Raw genomic sequence first — 23,935 nt, 5'->3', positions numbered from 1 at the left:
TAATTGTAAAACCTATATGAGGAGCTGACAACATGAATGACATAACTTTGAATTAAAAAATTTTTGAATTCAAAAAATTAATTTTTGAATTAATCTTAAAACCAGTACATCTTTGGAATCTGCAATTATTAAAATTTGTTTAAATATAACATTCACTTATCTACTGATAGATTCAATTTTCTGGTATTTTATTTATCATAATGAATTATATTCATGAGTAACATTTGGCCAAATGTATACATTTGTATTCTTTTTATTTTTGTGAACTTTATTTTTAGAGTAGTTTCTGATTCACAACAAAATTGCAAGGAAGATACAAAAATTTTCATATACCACTTCCCCACACATCCCTGGTCTCACTCATTATCAACATCCCTCAACATGGTGTTACATTTTTACATTTGATAAGCCCACAGTGATGCATCTCAATTACCAAAAAGCATAGTTAACCTAAAGGTTATGTCTGGTATTATATATTCTATAGGTTTGAACAAATGTATAATGACTTGGATCCATTATGATAGTATTATAGAGGGTAGATTCATCATCCCAAAAAACTTCTGTTTTCCATTTTTTACCCCGTTTTCCTCCACAATCCCTGTCCCCATAGTTATGTCCTTTTGACAAGAAATATTATATAGCTGAAATCATACATTATGTGGCCTTTTCAGTTTGGGTTCTTTCATTTCTTAATATGCATTTAAGGTTCTTCAATGTCTTTTTATATCTTCATAATTGCTCGTTACTTTTAGTGTAGAACAATATTTCATTTTCTGGATATACCATGATTTACTTAACCATTCACTTACCGGAGGACTTGAGGGTTGCTTCTGAGTTTTATCAATTATGAGTAATATCCATGTGAGGTTTTTGTGCAAACATGAATTTTCAATTATTTTGGATAATTGCTAGATTGTATGGTGAGAGTTTGTTGAGTTTTATGAGAAACTGACAAGCTATCTTTGAAAATGGCTGTAAAATTTTGCTTTCCTATCAGCAATGAATGAGAGTCACTGTTGCTTCACATCCTGGTCCAAATTTGGTGTTGTTAGTGCTTTTTGGATATTCTGATAGATGTACAATGTATGTTAATGTATTTTCATGTAACATAATATGTGAAGTATCTTATCACATGCTTATTTTCCGTCTATATTTATTTATTTATTTATTTATATTTAATTTTGGGGGTATAGTGTCTGTTATGGTATTTGGTCCATTTTTTTTTTAAATCAAGGTGTTTCCTTATTGTTGACTTTAAGAATTTTTTGAATAGGAGATCCTGGGTAGTTCAGTGGGTTAAAGTCCCTGCCTTTGGCTCAGGTCATGATCCCAGGATCCTGGGATCGAAACCCACTTCAGATTCTCTGCTCATCAGGCAGTCTGCTTCCCTTCTTCTTTCTTTCTGCCTGCCTTCCTGCCTACTTGTGATCTCTGTCAGGCAAATAAATAAATAAAATCTTTTAAAAAAAGAATTATTTGAATACTTTGGATAACAGATGTGGTTTTGCTAATAAGTTCTCACTATATGTTTCTTACATCTTTACTCTCTAGACGTAGTCTTTCACATAGCAAAAGTTTTCAATTCTAATGATATTCACCTACTTCATTATGGAGAAATGAAGAATTCATTCTTATGTACATGCAGTTCTTCCAGCAGCTTTGTTGAAAAGACTACGTTTCTCCATTTGTTTTGCTTTTGTGTATTTGTCGAAGAACAAGTTATTATATTAATGTGTGTCTATCTCTGGGTTCTATTCTTTTCTGATGATCTACACGTCTACTATTTTGCCAACATCACACTGCCTTGGTTACTGGAGCTTTATAACAATTCTTGCTATTCTGTTGTATCAGTCCAACTTTATTCTTTTCTTTAATATATTGTTGGTTATTCTGGGTCTTTTACTTACCCATGAAATTCTAGAAAATTTTACCTTTTATTATATTCCATAATATTTTCCTAATTTTCATTTTTTTGGACATTCTTACAAGGTTCCTACTTTAGGAAATTAGTTCAATTCCTTTGAACAATTTATTATCATGCATATGCATATTCACTTTTAATTTCCTTAGTTCTCTACTGAAAGGTCTCTATAAAAGAAAATTTGTCCCTGTTCCTCCAATTTAAACACACCAACGTTTTTCCACATGTTGTACTTTTGGTTTATTAGAGTTTTTGTTTGTTTGTTTTGTTTCATTTTTGTATTTTGCTTTACTTTTTCTTCTCATAGAGTGGCATTATCTGTGTTTGTGTCTGTTTCTGCCTCTTTATACTCAAATGAATATACATTAAAGCTGACCTCTATATCTGACAAATAGCTGATCACATATATTATTTATTGAAAAAACTGAATAGAATTTGCATAGATTAAATTATTAGTTAAGAAATAATAACTTACTCCCAAACACACACCTCTTCCAAATATATGGGATAAGTATGTTTTCCTGATTCCTCAACACTAGCAATAGCCATGTGACTTAGTTAATAAAATGTGGATACTTATATCATACTTAAAGAGTCTGTCTAACAAAAGGAACTAATAATTTTAAATATCTATGCCCTAACATGGGAGCAGGCAACTACATAAATCAACTAATAACAAAACCAATGAAACACATGAAGAATCAAACAATACTAGTAGGGGACTTGTACATGCCCCTCACTAAAATGGACAGATCATCTAAGCAAAAGATCAAGAAGGAAAGAAAGTGTTTAAATGACACATTGGACCAGATGCACACCACAGATATATTCAGAACATTACATCCTAAAACAACAGAATGCACAGTCTTCTCTAGTGCACATGGAACATTTCCCAGAATAGATCAAATCCTAGATCATAAAGCAGGTTTCAACTGGTACCAAAATACTGGGATCATTCCCTGCAATTTTTCAGACCACAATGCTTTGAAACTAGAACTCAAGCATAAGAGGAAAGTTGGAAAGAACTCAAATATAGAAGCTAAAGAGCATTCTACTAAGGAATGAATGTATCAACCAGGAAATTAATGAAGAAATAAGGAAAATCTATTAAAACAAGTGAAAATGAAAACACAATTGTCCCAAATCTTTGGGACACAGCAAAAGCCATCCTGAGAGAAAAGTATATGGCAAAACAAGACTTTCTCAAGAAACAGGAATGTTCTCAAATTCACATTCTAAACCTACACCTGAAGGATCTGGAGAAAGAACAATAAATATAGCCTAAACCCAGTGGGATAAGAGAAATAATAAAGATCAGAGCAGAAATCAATGAAATAGAAACCAAAAAACCAATAGAACAAATCAACGAAACTAGGAGCTGGTTCTTTGAAAGAATTAATAAGATCGATAAACCCCTGGCCAGACTTATCAAAAAGAAAAGAGAAAGGACCCAAAAAAATAAAATCATAAATGAAAGAGGAGAGATCACAACTAACACCAAAGAAATACAGAAAATTATAAGAACATACTATGAGCAAATCTACGTCAACAAATTTGACAATCTGGAAGAAATGGATGCATTCCTAGAGACATATAAACTACCACAACTGAACCAGGAAGAAATAGAAAGCCTGAACAGACCCATAACCAGTAAGGAGATTGAAACAGTCATCAAAAATCTCCAAACAAACAAAAGCCCAGGGCCAGACGGCTTCCTGGGGGAATTCTACCAAAAACTTAAACAAGAACTAATTCCTATTCTCCTGAAACTGTTCCAAAAAATAGAAATGGAAGGAAAACATCCAAACTCATTTTATGAGGCCAGCATCACCTTGATCCCAAAACCAGACAAGGATCCCATCAAAAAAGAGAACTACAGACCAATATCCTTGATGAACACAGATGAAAAATTCTCACCAAAATACTAGCCAATAGGATTCAACAGTACATTAAAAGGATTATTCACCACGACCAAGTGGGATTTATTCCAGGGCTGCAAGGTTGGTTCAACATCCGCAAATCAATCAATGTGATACAACACATTAATAAAAGAAAGAACAAGAACCATATGATACTCTCCATAGATGCTGAAAAATCATTTGACAAAGTACAGCATCCCTTCCTGATCAAAACTCTTCAAAGTGTAAGGATAGAGGGCACAAATCTCAATATTATCAAAGCCATCTATGAAAAACCCATCGCAAATATCATTCTAAATGGAGAGAAACTGAAAGCTTTTCCACTAAGGTCAGGAACATGGCAGGGATGTCCATTATCACCACTGCTATTCAACATAGTACTAGAAGTCCTAGCCTCAGCAATCAGACAACAAAAAGAAATTAAAGGTACCCAAATCGGAAAAGAAGAAGTCAAACTATCACTCTTCACAGATGATATGATATTATATGTGGAAGACCCAAAAGAATCCAGTCCAATACTGCTAGAACTTGTACAGGAATTCAGTAAAGTGTCAGGATATAAAATCAATGCACAGAAGTCAGTTGCATTTCTCTACACCAACAACAAGACAGAAGAAAGAGAATTTAAAGAGTCAATCCCATCTACAATTGCACCCCAAACTTTAAGATACCTAGGAATAAACCTAACCAAAGAGGCTAAGAATCTATACTCATAAAACTATAAATACTCATGAAAGAAAATGAGGAAGACACAAAGAAATGGAAAAATGTTCCATGCTCCTGGATTGGAAGAATAAATATTGTGAAAATGTCTATGCTACCTAAAGCAATCTACACATTTAATGCAATTCCTATCAAAGCACCATCCATTTTTTTCAAAGAAATGGAACAAATAATCCTAAAATTTATATGGAACCAGAAAAGACCTCGAATAGCCAAAGGAATATTGAAAAAGAAAGCCAAAGTCGGTGGCATCACAATTCAGGACTTCAAGCTCTAATACAAAGCTGTCATCATCAAGACAGCATGGTACTGGCACAAAAACAGACACATAGATCAATGGAACAGAATAGAGAGCCCAGAAATAGACCCTCAACTCTATGGTCAACTCATCTTCGACAAAGCAGGAAAGAATGTCCAATGGAAAAAAGACAGCCTCTTCAATAAATGGCGCTGGGAAAATTGGACAGCCACATGCAGAAAAATGAAATTGGATCATTTCCTTACACCACACACGAAAATAGACTCAAAATGGATGAAGGACCTCAATGTGAGAAAGGAATCCATCCAAATCCTTGAGGAGAACACAGGCAGCAACCTCTTCGACCTCAGCCGCAGCAACATCTTCCTAGGAACATTGCCAAAGGCAAGGGAAGCAAGGGCAAAATTAAACTATTGGGATTTTACCAAGATCTAAAGCTTTTGCACAGCAAAGGAAACAGTTAACAAAACCAAAAGACAACTGACAGAATGGGAGAAGATATTTGCAAATGACATATCAGATAAAGGGCTAGTGTCCAAAATCTATAAAGAACTTAGCAAACTCAACACCCAAAGAACAAATAATCCAATCAAGAAATGGGCAGAAGACAGGAACAGACATTTCTGCAAAGAAGACATCCAGGTGGCCAACAGACACATGAATAAGTACTCCATATCACTCGGCATCAGGGAAATACAAATCAAAACCACAATGAGATATCACCTCACACCAGTCAGAATGGCTAAAATTAACAAGTCAGGAAATGACAGATGCTGGAGAGGATGTGGAGAAAGGGGAACCCTCCTACACTGTCGGTGGGAATGCAAGCTGGTGCAACCACCCTGGAGAACGGCATGGAGGTTCCTCAAAATGTTGAAAATAGAACTACCCTATGACCCACCAATTGCACTGCTTGGTATTTACCCTAAAGATACAAACGTAGTGATCCGAAGGGGCACGTGCACCCGAATGTTTATAGCAGCAATGTCTACAATAGTCAAACTATGGAAAGAACCTAGATGTCCATCATGGATAAAGAAGATGTGGTATATATATACAATGCAATACTATGCAGCCATCAAAAGAAATGAAATCTTGCCATTTGCGATGGCATGGATGGAACTAGAGGGTATCATGCTTAGCGAAATAAGTCAATCAGAGGAAGACAATTATCATATGATTTCCCTGATATGAGGAAATGGAGATGCAACATGGGGGGTTACGGGGGTAGGAGAAGAATAATTAAAACAAGATGGGATTGGGAGGGAGACAAACTATAAGTGACTCTTAATCTCACAAAACAAACTGAGGGTTGCTGGGGGGAGGGGTTGGGTTATGGACATTGGGGAGGGTATGTGCTATGGTGAGTGCTGTAAAGTGTGTAAATCTGGCGATTCACAGACCTGTACCCCTGGAGATAAAGTATATTATATGTTTATTAAAAAAAAAATCCCAACAAAAGAGCCCCGAGCCAGACAGCTTCAGAGGGAAATTCTACCAAACATTGAAAGAATAATTAATGCTTATTCTCCTGAAACTAATCCAAAAAACAGAAATGGAAGGAAAACTTTCAAATTCATTTCATGAGGCCAGCATTACCTTGATCCTAAAACCAGTCAAAGAACCCATCTAAAAGGAGAATTACAGATCAATGTCCCAGATGAACATGGACATAAAAATTCTCACCAAAATACTAACCAATAGGATCCAACAGTACACTAAAAGTATTATTTACCATAACCAAGTGGGATTTATTTCTGGGCTGCAAGGTTGGTTCCACATCAGCAAATCAATAATTGTGATACAATACATTAATAAAAGAAAGATTAAGAACCATATGAAACTCTCAATAGATGCTGAAAGAGCATTTCACAAAAAAACAGCATCCCTTCTTGATAAAAACTCTTCAAAGTGTAGGGATAGAGGGTGCATACCTCAATATATTCAAGGCCATGTATGAAAAACCCACAGCAAATATCATTCTCAATTTGGAAAAACTGGGAGCTTTTCCCCTAAGGTCAGAACCACAGAAGCATTGTCCACTATCACCATTGCCATTTACCATAGTACTAGAAGTCCTAGCCTCAACAATCAGATCACAAAAAGAAATAAAAAGCATCTTAATTAACAAATAAGAAGTCAAAGTCTCACTCTTTGTAGATGATATGATAATTTATGTGGAAAACCCAAAGGACTCCACTCCAAAACTGCTAGACCTCATACAGAAATTCAGTGAACTATCATGATATAAAGTCAATGCACAGAAATCAGTTGCATTTCTATATACCAACAAGAGAGAAGAAATAGAAATTAAAGAGTTGAACCCATTTACAATTATACCCCAAACCATAAGATACATAGGAATAAATCTAACCAAAGAGGCAAAGAACTTGCACTCAGAAAACTACAGAGCATTCATGAAAGAAATTGAGGAAGACACAAAGAAATGGAAAAAAAATGTTCCATGCTCACGGATTGGAAGAACAAATATTGTGAAAATGTCTATGCAATTTAGAGAAATATGCTGTGTAATCCCTATCAGAATACCATTAACTTTTTTCAAAGAAATGGATCAAATAATCTTAAAATTTATATGGAATGAGAAGAGACCCTGAATAGCAAGAGGAATGTTGAAAAAGAAAATGAAAGTTGATGACATCACAATTCCAGACTTCAAGCTCTATTACAAAGCTGTAACCATCAAGACAGTATGGTACGGGCACAAAAACAAACACATAGATCAGTGGAACAGAATAGAGAGCCCAGGAATGGACACTCAACTCTATGGTCAACTAATCTTTGACAAACAGGAAAAAAAGTTCAATGTTCAGTGAAAAAAAGACAGTCTTTAAAAAAATGGTGTTAGGAAATTGGACAGTCACATGCAGAAGAAATAAACTATTTCCTTACGCCACACACAAAAATAGACTCAAAATGGGTGATAGACCTCAATACGAGACAAGAATACACAAAATCCTTGAAGAGATCACATGTAGCAACCTCTTCAACCTCAGCTGCAGCATCTTCTTCCTAGAAACAAAGTCAAAAGCAAAGGAAGCAAGGGCAAAAATGAACTTTTGGGACATCAACAAGATAAAAAAACTTTTGTATAGCAAAGGAAACAGTCAGCAAGACCAAAAGAACAATGAAAGAATGGGAGAAGATATTTGCAAGTGACACATATCATAAAGGGCTAGTGTCCAAAATCCATAAAGAACTTATCAACCTCAATATTCAAAGAACAAATAATCCAATCCAGAAATGGGCAGAAGACATGAATAGACATTTCTGCAAAGAAGACATCCAGATGGCCCACAGACATGAAAAAGTATTTGACGTCTCTCAGCATCAGGGAAATACAAATCAGTACCACTGTGAGATACCACCTCACAACAGTCAGAATGGCTAAAATTAACCAGTCATGAAATGACGGGTGTTGGCAAAGATGCAGAGAATGGGGAACCCTCCTACACTGTTGGTGGGAATGCAAGCTGGTGCAGCCACTCCTGGAAAACAGTATGGAGGTTCTTCAAAAAGTTGCAAATGGAGCCAATAGGAGGAGGGGAAATATGGAGGAGAAGTAGGAGACCCTGTTTCAACTGGTCCCCTAAAGTGAGCTAAATATCTACCAGAACACTCTGAACTCCCATGTAGTCAGCCTGAGATGTAAGATTACACACTTCTGGTTCCCTACAGGAACAGAAGACATCAGTGGAGAGGTAAAGTGGATTGGGAATGCTCTGACTGATATTGGCAGATAAACAGAAGGGGGAGGGAGTAACCAGAAGTGACCACTTGGAAAGTAACAACCCAATATGAAAGTGTCCTTTGAATGTAGACCATCATTGACTTGGAGTCTGGATAACAGCACTCAAAAAAAAGCAAAAGATCTTAAGGGTCCACTGGTGTAAATCAGCAAGTAAGTCATGGGCACAGGCCTAAGCCCACAGACCCAAGATGATCTCTGCTGGTGACGATCCTTGCCAGGGAGAGTCCAGCAGAGCCTCCAGTCTGTGGTCCCTGAGCCCATGGCTTTCCACTGCTTGCACCACCACTCAGCTTGGCACACTCCCGCCCAAGCCTGAGAAAGCCTAGTGTGGGCTCCAGCCAGCAGTCTCTAGGATTGCAGGCTTCCTTGACTGACTGCAGGGTCTTAATTTATATAGCTCACACCTGAGACAACCTGGCATGATCTCCGTTTGGGATCCCTTAGAGGCAGACTTCCTTGACCTGCACAACCACTGGGTCTGAGCACTTTGGCGTGGGCCTGGACTCCACACAGCAGTCCCGGCAGGGCTGTCACCAGAAGCAGACTCCCTGGACCAAAATCGCTCCCAGTTTTAGTGTCACGGGGGGTGCAGAGACAAGTGGGGGGCTCAACTGACCACTGAGAGGGTGGCTGGCAGTGCACACTGCCTGGGGGAAGTTGCACTGCTCAGCAGAGTTTGCAGAGGGGGAGTCTGTGTGTTCTGGACTACCCAGAGGGGAAAAGTCTGAGACTTCTCTCTCAGGTGAAGTTCTGGGTGCAGACAGACACTTTCTTTGCTCTGACCCTCTAAAAAGCCACAAAAAGCCTCCAAAGAGCAAAAACCTACAGAGAACAAAAACCTGAATAACCAGTTTCTACAGAGCCCAGTGTCTTGATAACCTGCAGGGCAACTCAACCCAAGCAAGATTGAAGGAAGAACAACTCAACAGGCCCCTCCTCCAAAAAGCAAGCCAAAAGAACAAGAGGACAACCAACACAGGGTCCCCATCAAACAGCAAAACCCCAGCACCAATGGAAAACAAAATATTAAGCTCATGGTATTACCCTACAACCTGTATATTTCATAGATACATCATTCGTTTTTTTTACATTCATTTTCACAATTGTTCTGTTAATTTTTTAACCTATTTATCTTGCAACTAAAGTTTTAATACAACATAATCCATAATAAGTTTTTAACTTGAACTTTTTTTATACATATACCTGTGTTTCTTTTTCTTTCTTTTTCTTTTTTTTCCATTTTTTAAATATACATATAGATATAAACTTTAAGGTAATCCTTTTTCCCTATTCAATAATACCCCTATATATAAATCAGTTTAATTTCTCTTTATCTTTGGAAAGTTGAGTCCCTTAACAAAGATATAAAGATACACCCAGGAAGAACTGAAATAAGCTTTCTCTCCCACATCGAGGATTTGTAACCACCCTCCCATCTTATTTTTCTGTCAGTGTTTCAGGATATTTCATTTTGTTCAGGTACTATATAAATCTTATTCTTGGGGTTCATTTTGGCTGGCTTCTCTTTTATTCTAGTCATTTACTTTTGTTGGTCTTTTTGTTTGTTTGTTTCTTGTTTATATACCTCATAAATCTTACTTTTGGGTCTCATTTTTGCTGTGTTTTCTCCTCTTTCTCTTTCTCTCTCTCTCACAATCTCTCTCTTTTTCTTTCTCTTTTCTTTCTATTTGGTGGTGACTTCTGATTGTCCCCAAACTTTCCAGGGCGCAACTGGCCTGGATCGTGGTTGACATATTCAGCTATACATCCCCTCAAACACATCTCACCAAAATGACTAGGAGGAGGAACACCCAACAGGAAAAATTCAGAGATAGTGCCCTCTCCCACAGAACTATTGGATATAGACATAAATGGTATGTTGGAAAGGGAATTCAGGGTAACAATTATCCAAGCAATGGCTATGTTGGAGAAAACAATTAGTGACAACATAGAATCTCTAAAGGCAGAAGTGAGAGCCGATCTAGCAGAATTTAAAAAGGCTATCAAAGAGATCTAGTATAATATAAATAGTGTAACAGCTAGGGTAATCAAGTCAGAAGATAGAATTAGTGGTTAAGAGGACAAATTGATAGAGAAGAAGGATCAGTAGGAGGCCTGGTACAAACAACCTAGAAGCCATGAAAGCAGAATTAGTTGGGGAAAAAATGATGTCATGAAACATTCCAATGTTAGAATTATTGGGATGCCTGAGGGGGTGGAGAAAGAGAGAAGACTAGAATATATACTCGAACAAATTCTGGATGAAAATTTCCCCAATCAGGGGAATGGAACAAGTGTTCATGTCCTCAAAGCAGAAAGGTCACCTCCCAAGATCAACAAATCTAGAAAAACCACCAGACACTTGATTGAGAAATTCATGAAGCATACTTGTAGACATGAGTTCCTAAGGGCAACTAGTTGAAAGAGATTCCTTACATACAGAGGAAGGCCCATCAGAATAACATCAGACCTGTCCACAGAAACCTGGCAAGCAAGAAAGGGCTGGCAAGACATATTCAAGACAATATATAAGAAGAACATGCAGCCAAGAATACTTTATCCAACAAGGCTGACATTCAGAATGGATAGAGAAATAAAGATCTTCCAAGACCAACAAGGTTTCAAAGAGTATATGATCACCTAGCCAACACTAAAAGAAACATTAAGAAGAAAGAACCCAAGTTACATAGAACAGAAATTTACAATCTATAGAAACAAGGACTTCACAGTCAACATGAGGTCAATAAAAACTTATCTTTCAATAAGTACTCTCAATGTGAATAGCCTAAATGCTCCAATAAAACAGAACAGGGTTGCAGACTGGATAAAACAACAGGAGCCATCCATATACTGTCTACAAGAGACGCATTTGGAACCTAAAGATACATCCAGACTGACATGCAGGGATGGATAAGCATCATTCATGCCAGCAGGCCTCAAAAGTAAGCTGGGGTAGTGATTCTCTTATCAGATAAATTAGATTTTAACCTGAATACTGTAGTCAGAGACACAGAAAGACACTACATCATTCTTGGTGGATGGATCTTCTTGGTGGATGGATATTTCCTGCATATCCTCAGACACAATTCTTTGAAACTGGAACTCAAGTATAAGAAAAAAAAATTGGAAGGAATTCAAACACTTGGAAACTAAAGACCATCCTGTTCAAGAATGTTTGGATCAACCAGGAAATCAAATCAGAACTTACAGAATTCACGGAAACAAAGAGAATGAAGACACATTGGCCCAAAATCTATAGGATACATCAAAGGTGTTTCTAAAGGGGAAATACATAGCCATCCAAGCCTCACTCAAAAAAAATTGAAAAATCCCAAATACATCAGCTCTGTTATGCCTTAAGGAACTGAAAATCAACAACAAATTAAGCCAACTCCACGCACAAGAAGAGAAATAAGCAAGATTTGAACAGAGATCAATGAGTTAGAAACTAGAAATACATTAGAACACATCACGGAAACTAGAAGCTAGTTCTTTAAAATAATTAATAATATCAATAAATCACTGGCCAAGCCAATCCAAAAGAAAAGAGAGAAAACTCAGATTAATAAAATTATGAATGAAAGGAGAGAGGTCATGACTAACACCAAGGAAATAGATACAATCATCAGAAATTTTATCAACAGCTATACACCAATAAGTCTAGCAACCTAGAAGAAATAAATGCATTCTTGGTGACCTATAACCTTCCAAGACTAAAACAGGAAGAAATTGACCACCTGAATTGACCAACATCTAGTAAGGGGATTAAAACAGTGACTTAAAACCTCCCACAAAGCAAGAGCCCAGGACCTGATGGATTCCCTAGGGAATTCAACCAAACATTCAAGGAAGAAAAAATACCTATTCTCCTGAAGCTTTTTCCAAAAATAGAAATAGAAGGAGACTTCCAGACTCTTTCTATGAAGTCAGCATTACCCTGATTCCCAAATAAGGCAAAGACCCCATCAAAAAGGAGAGTTTTAGATCAATATCCATGATCAATATACATGTCAAGATTCTCAACGAGATCCTAGCTAACAGGATCCAACTGTGCATTAAAAATATTATCTACTGTGACAAGGTGGGATTCATCCCTAGGATGCAAGGGAGGTCCAACATTCCCAAATTAATCAATGTGATCAAACAAATCAATAAGAGAAGAACAAAGAACCACATGGTCCTCTAAATTGAAGCAGAAAAAGCATTTGACAAAATACAACATCCTTTCCTGAAAAACAAAAACAAAACAAAACAAAAATCTTCAAAGTATAGGATTAAAGGGAACATTCATCAATTTCATAAAATCTTTCTATGAAAAACCCACAGAGAATATCATTCTCAAAGGGGGAAAAGCTAACATTCTTACTTTTGAGATCAAAAACACAAGAATGATCACTTCTTCCTCTGTTGTTCACCATAGTTCTAGAAGTCTTAGTAACAGCAATCAGACACCTAAAAGAAAATAAAATGCATTCAGATTGGCAAAGAAGAAGTCAAACTCTCTCTTTGCAGATGACATGATACATTACACAGAAAACCCAAAATACTCCATTTCCAAACTACTAGAACTCATACGGAAATTGCATAATGTGGCAGGATACAAAATCAATGCACAGAAATCAGTTTCTTTCTTTTACACTAATAATCAAAATACAGAAAAGGAAATTAAAGAATTGATTCCACTTATTATAGCACCATGAATCATAAGATACCTGGGAATAAACCTAACCAAAAAGGTAAAGGATCTGTACTCAAGAACTACAGAACACTTATGGAAGAAATTGAAGAAACAAAAAGATGGAAAGCATTCCATGATTTTTGATTGGAAGAATAAATGTTGTTAAAATGTCTATACTGCCCAGAGCAATCTATACTTTCAATGCCATCTCAGTCAAATTTCCACCAGTATTTTCCATAGTGCTGAACCAAACAATCCTAAAATTTGTATGGACCTGCAAATGACACCTAATTGCTAAGGAAATGTTGAAAAAGAAAAACAAAGCTGGGCTCATCACGTTGTCTGATTTCAAGCTTTATTATAAAGCTATGATCACCAAGACAGCATAGTACTGGCACAAAAACAGAATGATAGACCAGTGGAACAGAGTAGAGAGTCTGGATATGGACCCACAACTCTATGATCAACTAATCTTTGACATTGCAGACAAAATATCGAGTGGAAAAAAGACAGTGTCTTCAATAGATGGTGGCGGGAAAATTGGGCAGCTATATATAGAAGAAGGAAACACTGCAATTCTCTTACACCATACACAAAGATAAACTCGAAATGGGAAAAAAAAAAAAAAACAACAACAACACCTCAACGTAGGCAGGAATCTATCAAAATCCCAGTGGAGAACATAGGCAGTAACCTCTTCTACATCGGCCACAGCAACTTCTCTCAATACAAGTTTCCAAATGTAAAGGAAACAGAAGCAAAATTGAACTTTTGGGAATTCATCCAGATCTAAAGCTCCTGACCTTCAAAGGAAACAGTCAACAAAACAAAGAGGCAATCCAAGGAATGGGAGAAGATACTCACAAATAGTACAGAAAAAGGGCTGATAATCAAGATCTATAAAGAACTCCTCAAACTCAACATTCAAAAAACAGGTAATCATGCCAAAAAATGGGCAGAAGACATGAACAGATACTTCTCCATATAAGACATACAAATAGCTAACAGACACATGAAAAAATGTTCATCATCATTAGCCATTAGGGAGATTGAAACCAGAACCACACTGAGATACCACCTTACATCAGTTAGAATGACCAAAATTAACAAGACAGTAAACAACAAGTGTTGGAGAGGATGTGGAGAAAGGGGAAAACTCTTACACTGTTGGTGGGAATGAAAGTTGGTGCAGCCACTTTGGAAAACTGTGTTGAGATTCCTTAAGGAATTAAAAATAGAGCTACACCATGACTCTGCAATTGCACTACTGGGTATTTACCCAAAAGATTCAGATGTAGTGAAAAGAACCTCCGTACATACCTTCCCCCATGCTCATCAAATCAATGGCCACATTTGCTGAGCATCAACAGATGAATGGATAAAGAAGATATGGTCCATATATACAATGGAATATTATGCATTAATACCCAACTTTGATATCAACATGAATGGGACTGGAGATTATGCTGAGTGAAATAAGTCAAGCAGAGAGAGTCAATTGTCACACTGCTTCACTTACTTGGGGAGCATAAGGAATAACATGGAGGACATGGGGAGATGTAGAGGAGAGGTAAGTTGTGGAAATTGGAGGTGGAGATAAAGCATGAGAGACCATGGACTCTGAGAAATAAAGTTACAGTTTTGGAGGGAGGAATTGTGGTGTTAGATGAGCCTGGTGGTGGGTATTAAGGAAGGCACATATTGCATGGAGCACTGGTGTGGTGCATAAACAATGAATCTTGGAACACTGAAAAAAATAAAGTTAAAAGAAATTCTCCATAGACAAGGGGTAAAAGACATCTGAGTAAAAAAAAAAAAAAACGGGGTGGGGAACAGAGCCCCCCCTATGACCCACCAACTGCACTACTGGATATTTACCATAAGGATACAAATGTAGTGATCTGAAGGGGCATGTGCACCTGAATGTTTATAGCAGCGACGTCCACAATAGCCAAACTAGGGAAGGAGCCTATATGTCCAGCTATAGAGGATTGGATAAAGAATATATGCTATATATATACAATGGCATGGTATGCGGCCAACAAAAAATGGATCTTTTTCCTTTTGCAATGATGCGGATGGAACTAGAGGGTATTATGGTAAGCAAATAAGTTAATCAGAGAAAGACAGTTATATAATCTCACTGATATGATGAATTTGAGAATCAAGACAGAGGATCATAGTGGAAAGGTGAGAAAAATGAAACAAGATGAAACCAGAAAGGGAGACAAACCATAACAGACTCAATCTCAGAAAACAAGCTGAGGGTTGCTGGAAGGGAAGGGGGTAGGTGAGATGCGGTGGCTGTATGATGAACATTGAGAAGAGTATGTACTATGGTGAGTTCTGTGAATCATACAAGACTGATGAATCACAGGCTTCTATCCCTGAAATAAATAATACATTATATGTTAATAAAAATGTGGATAAAAGTTGGAATCTTTGCTTATTTTATAAGCAGCTTTCCCTTGAAAACTTGAACTTCCACCACAAGACAAGTATGCCCTGAGTAGCTGCTGTGCATTGAGCTTGTTTGAGAGGATTAAGAGACACATGGAACCATTCTGAACTCAAAAACCAGCCATCAAATCAGTAAGGTTGTGTGAAATAAATGCTTATTTTTTTAATCTCACTGAGATTTTGTAGTTGCCCTTTGTGCATTATAATAGGTTTCAAAGGAAAATCTTGACTAGTGATGGGAACATAATAAGTCAAATGGAAAGCTAAGCATATCAAATTATACTATTAAAGCAATACAAGCACTACCCCTGGGAACAAGGGTGGGGATTTGTCCTTATGCATCCAGAGCAATGGAATATTCCCTCTTAATTTAATGTAAGTTTCACTGTGTGACTTGTTCTGACAAATAAAATGTGAATAAAAGTGAAACATTTGAGATCCAAAGAGAAGGTTTAAAACCTGTTACATAGCCTCACCATTGCTTTTATTTTGGTGCTGTAATAGTTGTGGCATAATAGGAACAGTGAGAATTCAACACAGAAAACAGGAATAAAGTCATGCACCTGAGTTGCATTTGATTCACAGCCAAAAAGTCATATCAATAAAAATTGGTGTCCTATATTGAGAACCATTGAGAGTCTAAAGTTATAAACTAATATAGGCTTCAAAGTCATTCCTAGGGATGTGTACCAACCATTAGATAAATAATAGCAAGCCCATTCTTCATGATTATTTCAGGAACATGGATGCTACAAAATGTCAGTTTTGTCAGGAGTTAATTGAGGAAGGCTTTTGATAAAGGATTTTCCTTAATATTCTGACAGCTATATGAATAGCATATTGTAGACACATGTGAATTGTATATATGAATCCTGATGATGCTGTTTTCCTATTTTCCCAGCCATAGGATCCATATGTACAATGAAACTGAAGCTAATAAAAGCAGAGAGAAAAAAAGAAATTTAATTAATTATATTTATTAATCCACTGAATATATTCTATGTCTTTTACATCTGAAATTAGACTCTAATCATTATATAAATCTGAATTGTTTTTAATTATTTATAAAAGAAGGAAATTTTAATTGAGTTTATAATAGTGACATTATATGCTAAGCTGCTAGTGGTGATAATTATATACATCCATTCCAACACATTTGTATTCAATAGAATTCTTATTTAAGGAAACTTAAAGTGTTGATTTATTTTATAAGGTATGACAGTAGATCAAACAGATATCATAGATGTGTCCTATGAATAAAAGGCTTATTGCTTTTGAAAAACTCATCAAATATTTATTGTTTTTATTCTAATAAGTTTAAATATACCTCTATAATTTTATATATCCAATATTTATTCTCTTTAAGTAAACAAATTATGGAATATCTGGGACAATTATTTGTCTTACTGATCATAAACAAGGAAAAGTAGATAGATTTTAAATTATCCCTTCAATTATTATTTACTACATTTTAATTAAACAGCCTAATATTATGGGTGAATCATAGTTGGCACAGTATTTAAAGTTACCTTCTCTGACTTTTAATCAGTGTCGTTGAAATGACCCAACTAAGCGATTTTTTGGTAACATTTTTACAGAGTTTCCATTAACCTAGTTGTACTATAAAACAAAGCACTAGTTGAACTTTACTTAAGGTTATTTATTCTAACTTAATTTCTAAAAAAAAAGCTCCAGTTGGTATCTAAAAACATTTGCAAATAACTGTCTTGATATTTGTAAGTATATTCCATTGTCTCATGTTTTAACCAGATCATATTAAACTTCTTGCATTTGTCTTCTTCCCCTTGGGAACATAGAATCTTTAAGGACTTGAAAACATTTCACAGTTGTCTCCAATTACGCAGTCCCATTACCTGACTCATTTCTCTATAATGAAAATTCCACTGGAGTTGATTAAGAAGGATGCAATGATTGGAAAAGAATAAAATTCTTTTTATTTATATTTTTACACATTCTTAGGTTTAAATTAATTTCTTTAGTGTTTATTTTCTGGTGCATTATGAAAACAAATGTACACAGAAGATATTCTTTATTTAAAGGTCTTTCAAGGGGTGCCAAGGTGACTCAGTGGGTTAAGCCTTTGCCTTCAACTCAGATCATGACCTCAGGGTCCTGGGGTCAAGCCATGAATTTTGCTGTCTGCACAGTGGGGAGACTGCTTCCCCCTCTCTCTCTGCCTGCCTCTCTGCCTACTTGTGATCTCTCTCTCTGTCAAATAAATAAATAAAATCTTCAAAGGTCTTTCTATAACTATTTTCATTTTGCCTGTCTTGAAATCCTCATTCATATTAATAAGTATTTGTATGTTGGAAAAAATAAATATAAAAAATAGAGGCCTTTCTATTTATTCAGCTTAAACATTCAAGTTGTGACCCAGTTCAGGGAATGGTGAGTACATTTGCTCAGTTTCCTAGGATTTGTGAACAACCATTAATTATCTGGAAAGTAAGTAGGTATAAGAATTGATATTTCTGGGGCACCTGGGCATTGCAGTGGGTTGGTCATCTTACTCTTGAGTTTTGGCTTAGGTCCTGGTTTTGCAGCTGTATGATGAGCCCAGTAGCAGACTCTGTAATGCTTAGATGTCTCTTTCCCAATGACCCTCTCCACCCTACTCTCTCTCTCAAATAAATAAATCAGTCTAAAAAATGCAAATTTCTGCACATATGATTTCAAACTGCAAAATCCCACTTAAAATTTAGATATATGTAATTGACTAAAATATAAGAGAATTCTCTGCTTCTTTTAAGATCTTCTGTTACATGGACAAAATAACCTCCAAACTTAACTGCATATAAATAAGCTTAATAAAATAATCCTTTAAATTATATTAATACAATATAAATGAAGGGATAAAGTCAGCCTTATTTCTATTTTTTTATTTACCTTTTCAGCTTTATCTTATAGATAGTGATACAGCAATAGCGTCTTCATTATGAAAGACTAATAAAGAACGTTGTTGTTATCTAGATACTTCATGAAACAATCATTTCATGAAAGGCAGTGTGAAATGATTTGTCTGATCAAATATGCATTATTTTATTTTGAATACTGTTGTGATATCAACCTAGTAGAAGCTCATTCTATTAATATTATTTTGTATTTTATATGAATTATATATTTCTATGTCCTAGTCTCAAAAAAACCCAATTGTTTAAGTTTTTATTAAGTTTTAATTTAAATACCAGTTGATTAACATGCAGTGTAATAATAGTTTCAGGTATACAATATAGTGATTCAACACTTTCATACAAGAAGCTCATCACTCCAAGGCCACCCCTTAACCCTCATCACCTATTTAACCCATCTACCCATGTACCTCCTCCATCATAACCATCATTTTCTCTATGGTTAAGAATTATTTTCTTGGTTTGCCATTCTCCCCTATTTTTCCCTTTTCTTGTTTTGTTTCTTAAATTCCACATATAAATGATATCATATAGTATTTGTATTTCACTGACTGACACATTTTGCTTAACATAATATTCTAGCTTCACCCACATCATTACATATCACAAAATATTCTTTTTTATGAGTGAGTAATACCCCATTGTGTATATACCACATCTTTATCCATTCCTCTGTGGATGGTCATTTGAGCTGTTTCCAGATTGCAGCTATTATAATGTTGCTTTTAAACATTGGAGTGCAAGTATCCCTTTGGATTAGTACTTTTGTATTTTGAATGTAAGTACCCAGTAGCTCAACTCCTGGATTATAAGGTAGTTTTACTTTTACCTATTTGAGGAGCTTCCATACTGTTTCCCGGAGTTGGCTGCATGAATTTGCATTCCCTCCAATAGTGTAAGAAGTTTCCTGTTTCTCTACATCCACGCCAACATCTGTTGTTGCCTGTGTTGTTTATTGTAGCCATTATGATTGGTGTAAGGTGACATCTCATTTTAGTTTTGATTTGTATTTTCCTGTTGATGAATGATGTTGAGCATATATTCATGTGTCTGTTAGCCAACCATATGTATTCTTAGGAAAAATGCCTATTCGTGTCTTCTACCCATTTTTTAACCAGATTATTTGGTTTTGAGATGCTGAGTTTGATCAGTTCTTTACATATTTTGGATACTAACCCTTTATAAGATATGTCATTTGCAAATATATTATCCTTCTGCCTTTTAGTATTGTTGACTGTTTCTTTCAATGTGCAGAAATTTTTATTTTGATGAAGTCCCAATAGTTTATTTTTAGTTTTATTTCTCTTGCCTCAAGAGACATACCTACTAAGAAGTTGCTATGGCCTATGTCAAAGAGGTTGCTGCCTGGGTTTTTCTCTAGCATTTTAATGATCTGTTGTCTCACATTTAGGTCTTCTGTCCATTTTTATTTTATTTTTTGTATGGTGTAAGAAAGTGGTCCATTATTTTGCATTTTGCTATCCAGTTTCCCCCATTTTTTTTAAAGACAGTATTTTTTACATTGGATATTGTTTTTCCTGTTTTGTCAAGGATTAAATGAACATAAAATTGTATGTACATTTCTGGGTTTTCTAATCCATTTATTCTATTCTGTTTTGTTTATCTGTTTTTGTGTCATGGTCTGATTTTTATTGATTTTTATTGATTTTTATTATCTGTTTTTGTGTCATGGTCTGATTTTTATTGATCTGTTTTTGTGCCATAACCATACTGTCTTGATGAATACAGCTTTGTAAAATAGTTTAAAGTCTAGAATTGTGAGCTTCCAGCTTTGTGTTTTTGTTTTCAAGGTTGCTTTGGCTATCTGGAGTCTTTTGTAGTTCCACACAAATTCTAGGATTGTTCTTGCTCTGTGAAAATGCTAGCTGTATTTTGAATAGGATTGCATTAAATGTTTAGATTGCTTTCAGTAGTAGATATATTATAATGATTTTTTTTCTTCTATTCCATGAGCATGGAATATCTTTCCATTGCTTTGTATCATCTTAGTTTTCTTTCATCAGTGTTTTATAGTTTTCAATGTATAGGTCTTTCATCATTTTGTTTAGATTTATTCCTAGGTACCTTATGATTTGGGGTGCAAATGTAAATGTAATGTAAATTGCATATTACATTTATTTAAAATGTAAATTCATTTCTTGATTTGTCTTTCTTCTTTTTCTTTATTTGTGTATAGAAATACAACAGAAAGAAATATCAGAAAAGTACAGCAAAAAAAGGAAGATGGCAGAGGAGTAGGAGGACCCTACATTTGATTTGCCCCATGAACAAAAGTATTAAATCATCATACATGCCCAAGAAATAGATCTGAATACTGAGAGAGCAAACTCCACAACTAAAAGGAGAGGAAAGACCTAGTTGAAAAAGGAAGTGCACAGTCATGGTTTAGTGGAGAAATGGATGATGGGTGCTGAAGATGAGACGAAGCTGTGATCATGGAGAAAGGTGAGAGAGGAGCACACAGTGTAACTCACAAGGAGAAAGTTTCCAAAGGATTTTGTCTTAGAATATAATAAGGGTTGAATATCATGAGCTCTTGAAAACAGTGGGTCTTATAGCCTGGAGTTTTAAAGGTCAGGGGTCTTGGTTGGGATAGAGATTGGAGTTCTCCTGAAAAGAAGACATGCAAACAACCCATGGGCAAACAGCATGGAAACAATGACTTGAAGAAGGCCTGGGGCACACAGAGGAAAGATTATTCATTTTTATTAGAATGCATATCTAAGGAGAAGCACTCATGGATCCTCTTCTCTGTGGTCAAAGAAACTGACTTGTACCATTTCCTCAACTGCTGCTCAGTATAAACAGAGACATCTGTAGGAAGTAGCACAACTCTAATACTTGCTACCTAATTTGCCTACACTAAGCACCATTCCCCTGTGCTCTGGGAGACTGTCCATCATTCATGCTTGTCTCAGTCCTATCATGGCAGCCTCCTCCACAGAAAGCTAACACAATACCCTTTCCACACAATGTTTCTTCACCTCAGAGTTCTACAGGAACTTGAAGCTGTTGCAAGTGGTGTCAGGTTTCATTTTATAAGCAGACCAGAGCACTACCTAGTTGAAGCTCCCCATCTTCAGGCCTGGGACCAAAAACTGCCCACATCAGGCAAGTAGCAACTCTACAGACACCTCGCATGAAGGTTAGGTCAGCCAAAATAAAACACTAGAATAAATCTAACCAAAGTTGTTAAAGTCCTGTACTCTGAAAACCATAAAATATTGATGAAAGAAATTAAAGATGATGCAAAGGAATGGAAAGACATCCTATGAGTGTGGATGGGGGAAAAAATCTATACTACCCAAAGCAATCCATACACTTAAAGGAAGCCCTATCAAATACCAAAACTTTTCTCATAGAGCTAGAACAAACAACTTTAAGATTTTGTACGGAACCACAAAAGAAACAGGTTAGCTACAGAAAACTTGAAAAAAAAATCAAATCAAATCAAATCAAATCAAAGCTGGAGGCATTACAATTCCAGACTTCAAGTTATATTGCAAAGCAGTAGTGTTGAAGACAGTATGGCACTGGTACAAAAACCGATATATGGATCAGTAGAAAAGAATTGCAAACCCAGAGGTGAACCCATAACTAGATGATCAAATAGTCTTTGACAAAGCAGTAAATAATACCTCTTTTTCCAGTGGAAAAAGGGGAAAATCTTTTCAATGGTATTGGGAAAACTGGAAAGCAAAATGCAAAAGAATGGAGCTGGATGACTTTTGTGCAACATACACAAAAATAAATTCAAACTGTATTAAATACATAGATGTGAGACAAGAAACCATTAAAATTCTAGAGAACACAGGAAATAACTCCTTGACATTAGCAGTAGTAACTTCTTACTAGACATGCCTCCCGAGAAAAGGGAAACCAAAGCAAAAATAAACTTAGGACTTTATCAAAACAAAATTCCTGAACAGTAAAGGAAAAAAAATCAAGAAAACTAAAAGGCAACATATAGAATGGAAGAAGATAAATGCAAATTACATATCTGAAAAAAGCTTAGTATCCAAAAAACATAATAAACTGTAAAACTCAACATCCAAAGATCACCATGATCAACTTGGATTTATTCTGGGGGTGCAAAGGCAGACAATATTTTCAAATTAATGAATATATGAATTACATTGATAAGAGAAAGGATAAAAAACAAATGATAATTTCAATAGATGCACAAAAGCATTTGATAAAGTACAGTATCCATTCATGATAAAAACCCTCAACAAAGTAGGTCTCAGGGAAGCAACACTTTCTAATAAGGGCCATATTTGAAAAGAAACACAGCAAAATCATACTCCAGCAGGAAGGAAAATGAATGTTTTTCAACTAGGGTCTGAAAGAAGACAAAGATATCCACTCTCAGTGCATTTACTCAACATTGGACTTGAAGTCTTAGCATCAGCAACACAAGAAAAAGGAATAAAATACATCAAAAATGATATGGAAGGAGTGGAAATGTACTTTTGCAAAGGAAATGATTCTCTATATTGAAAACCATAAGGACATTATCAAAAAGCCACTAGAACTGATAAAAGAATTCAGATATTTGGCAAGAAACAAAGTAACTACAGAGAAATCCATTGCATTTCTATACACCAATAATAAAGCAGAAGGAAGAGAAATTAAGAAAATAACACCATTTAAAATTGCACCAAAATTCATATAATAACTATGAATAAACTTAGCTAAGGAGGTGAAACACCTGTACTCTGAAAAATATGAAATATTGATGAAAGAAGTTGAAGGTGACACAAACACATGGATAGACATCCCATGCTCATCAATTGGAAGAGCATATCTTAGCAGGTCTATAACTATCAAGGCACTCTACACATTTAATAAAATTCCTATCAAAATAACACCAAAATTTTTCACAGAATTAAAATAAATAATCCTAAAATTTATATGGGACAACAAAACATCTGGGATAACCAAAGCAAATTTGAAAAAGAAAAACAAAGCTGGAGGTATCACAATTTCAGATTTCAGGTTATATTATAAAGCTGCAGTAGCTAAAGCAATATGGTACCACACTAAAATTTACACGCAGATCAGTGGAACAGAATATGAAACCCAAAAGTAAGTCCACAATTATATGGCCAATTAATATTTGACATAAAAGGGAAGAATATTTTCTGGGAAAAGATAATGTCTTCAACAAATAGTATAGGGAAAACTCGACAGCTGCATGCAAAAATATAAAACTGGAACAATTTCTTACACCATAAACACACACACACACACAC

This window comes from Lontra canadensis, unplaced genomic scaffold, assembly GCF_010015895.1.
Source record: "Lontra canadensis isolate GAN:19392208 unplaced genomic scaffold, GSC_riverotter_1.0 scaffold190, whole genome shotgun sequence".
Lineage (NCBI taxonomy): Eukaryota > Metazoa > Chordata > Mammalia > Carnivora > Mustelidae > Lontra > Lontra canadensis.
The sequence above is the reverse complement of the archived record's forward strand: the minus strand, read 5'-3'. Positions refer to the sequence as shown.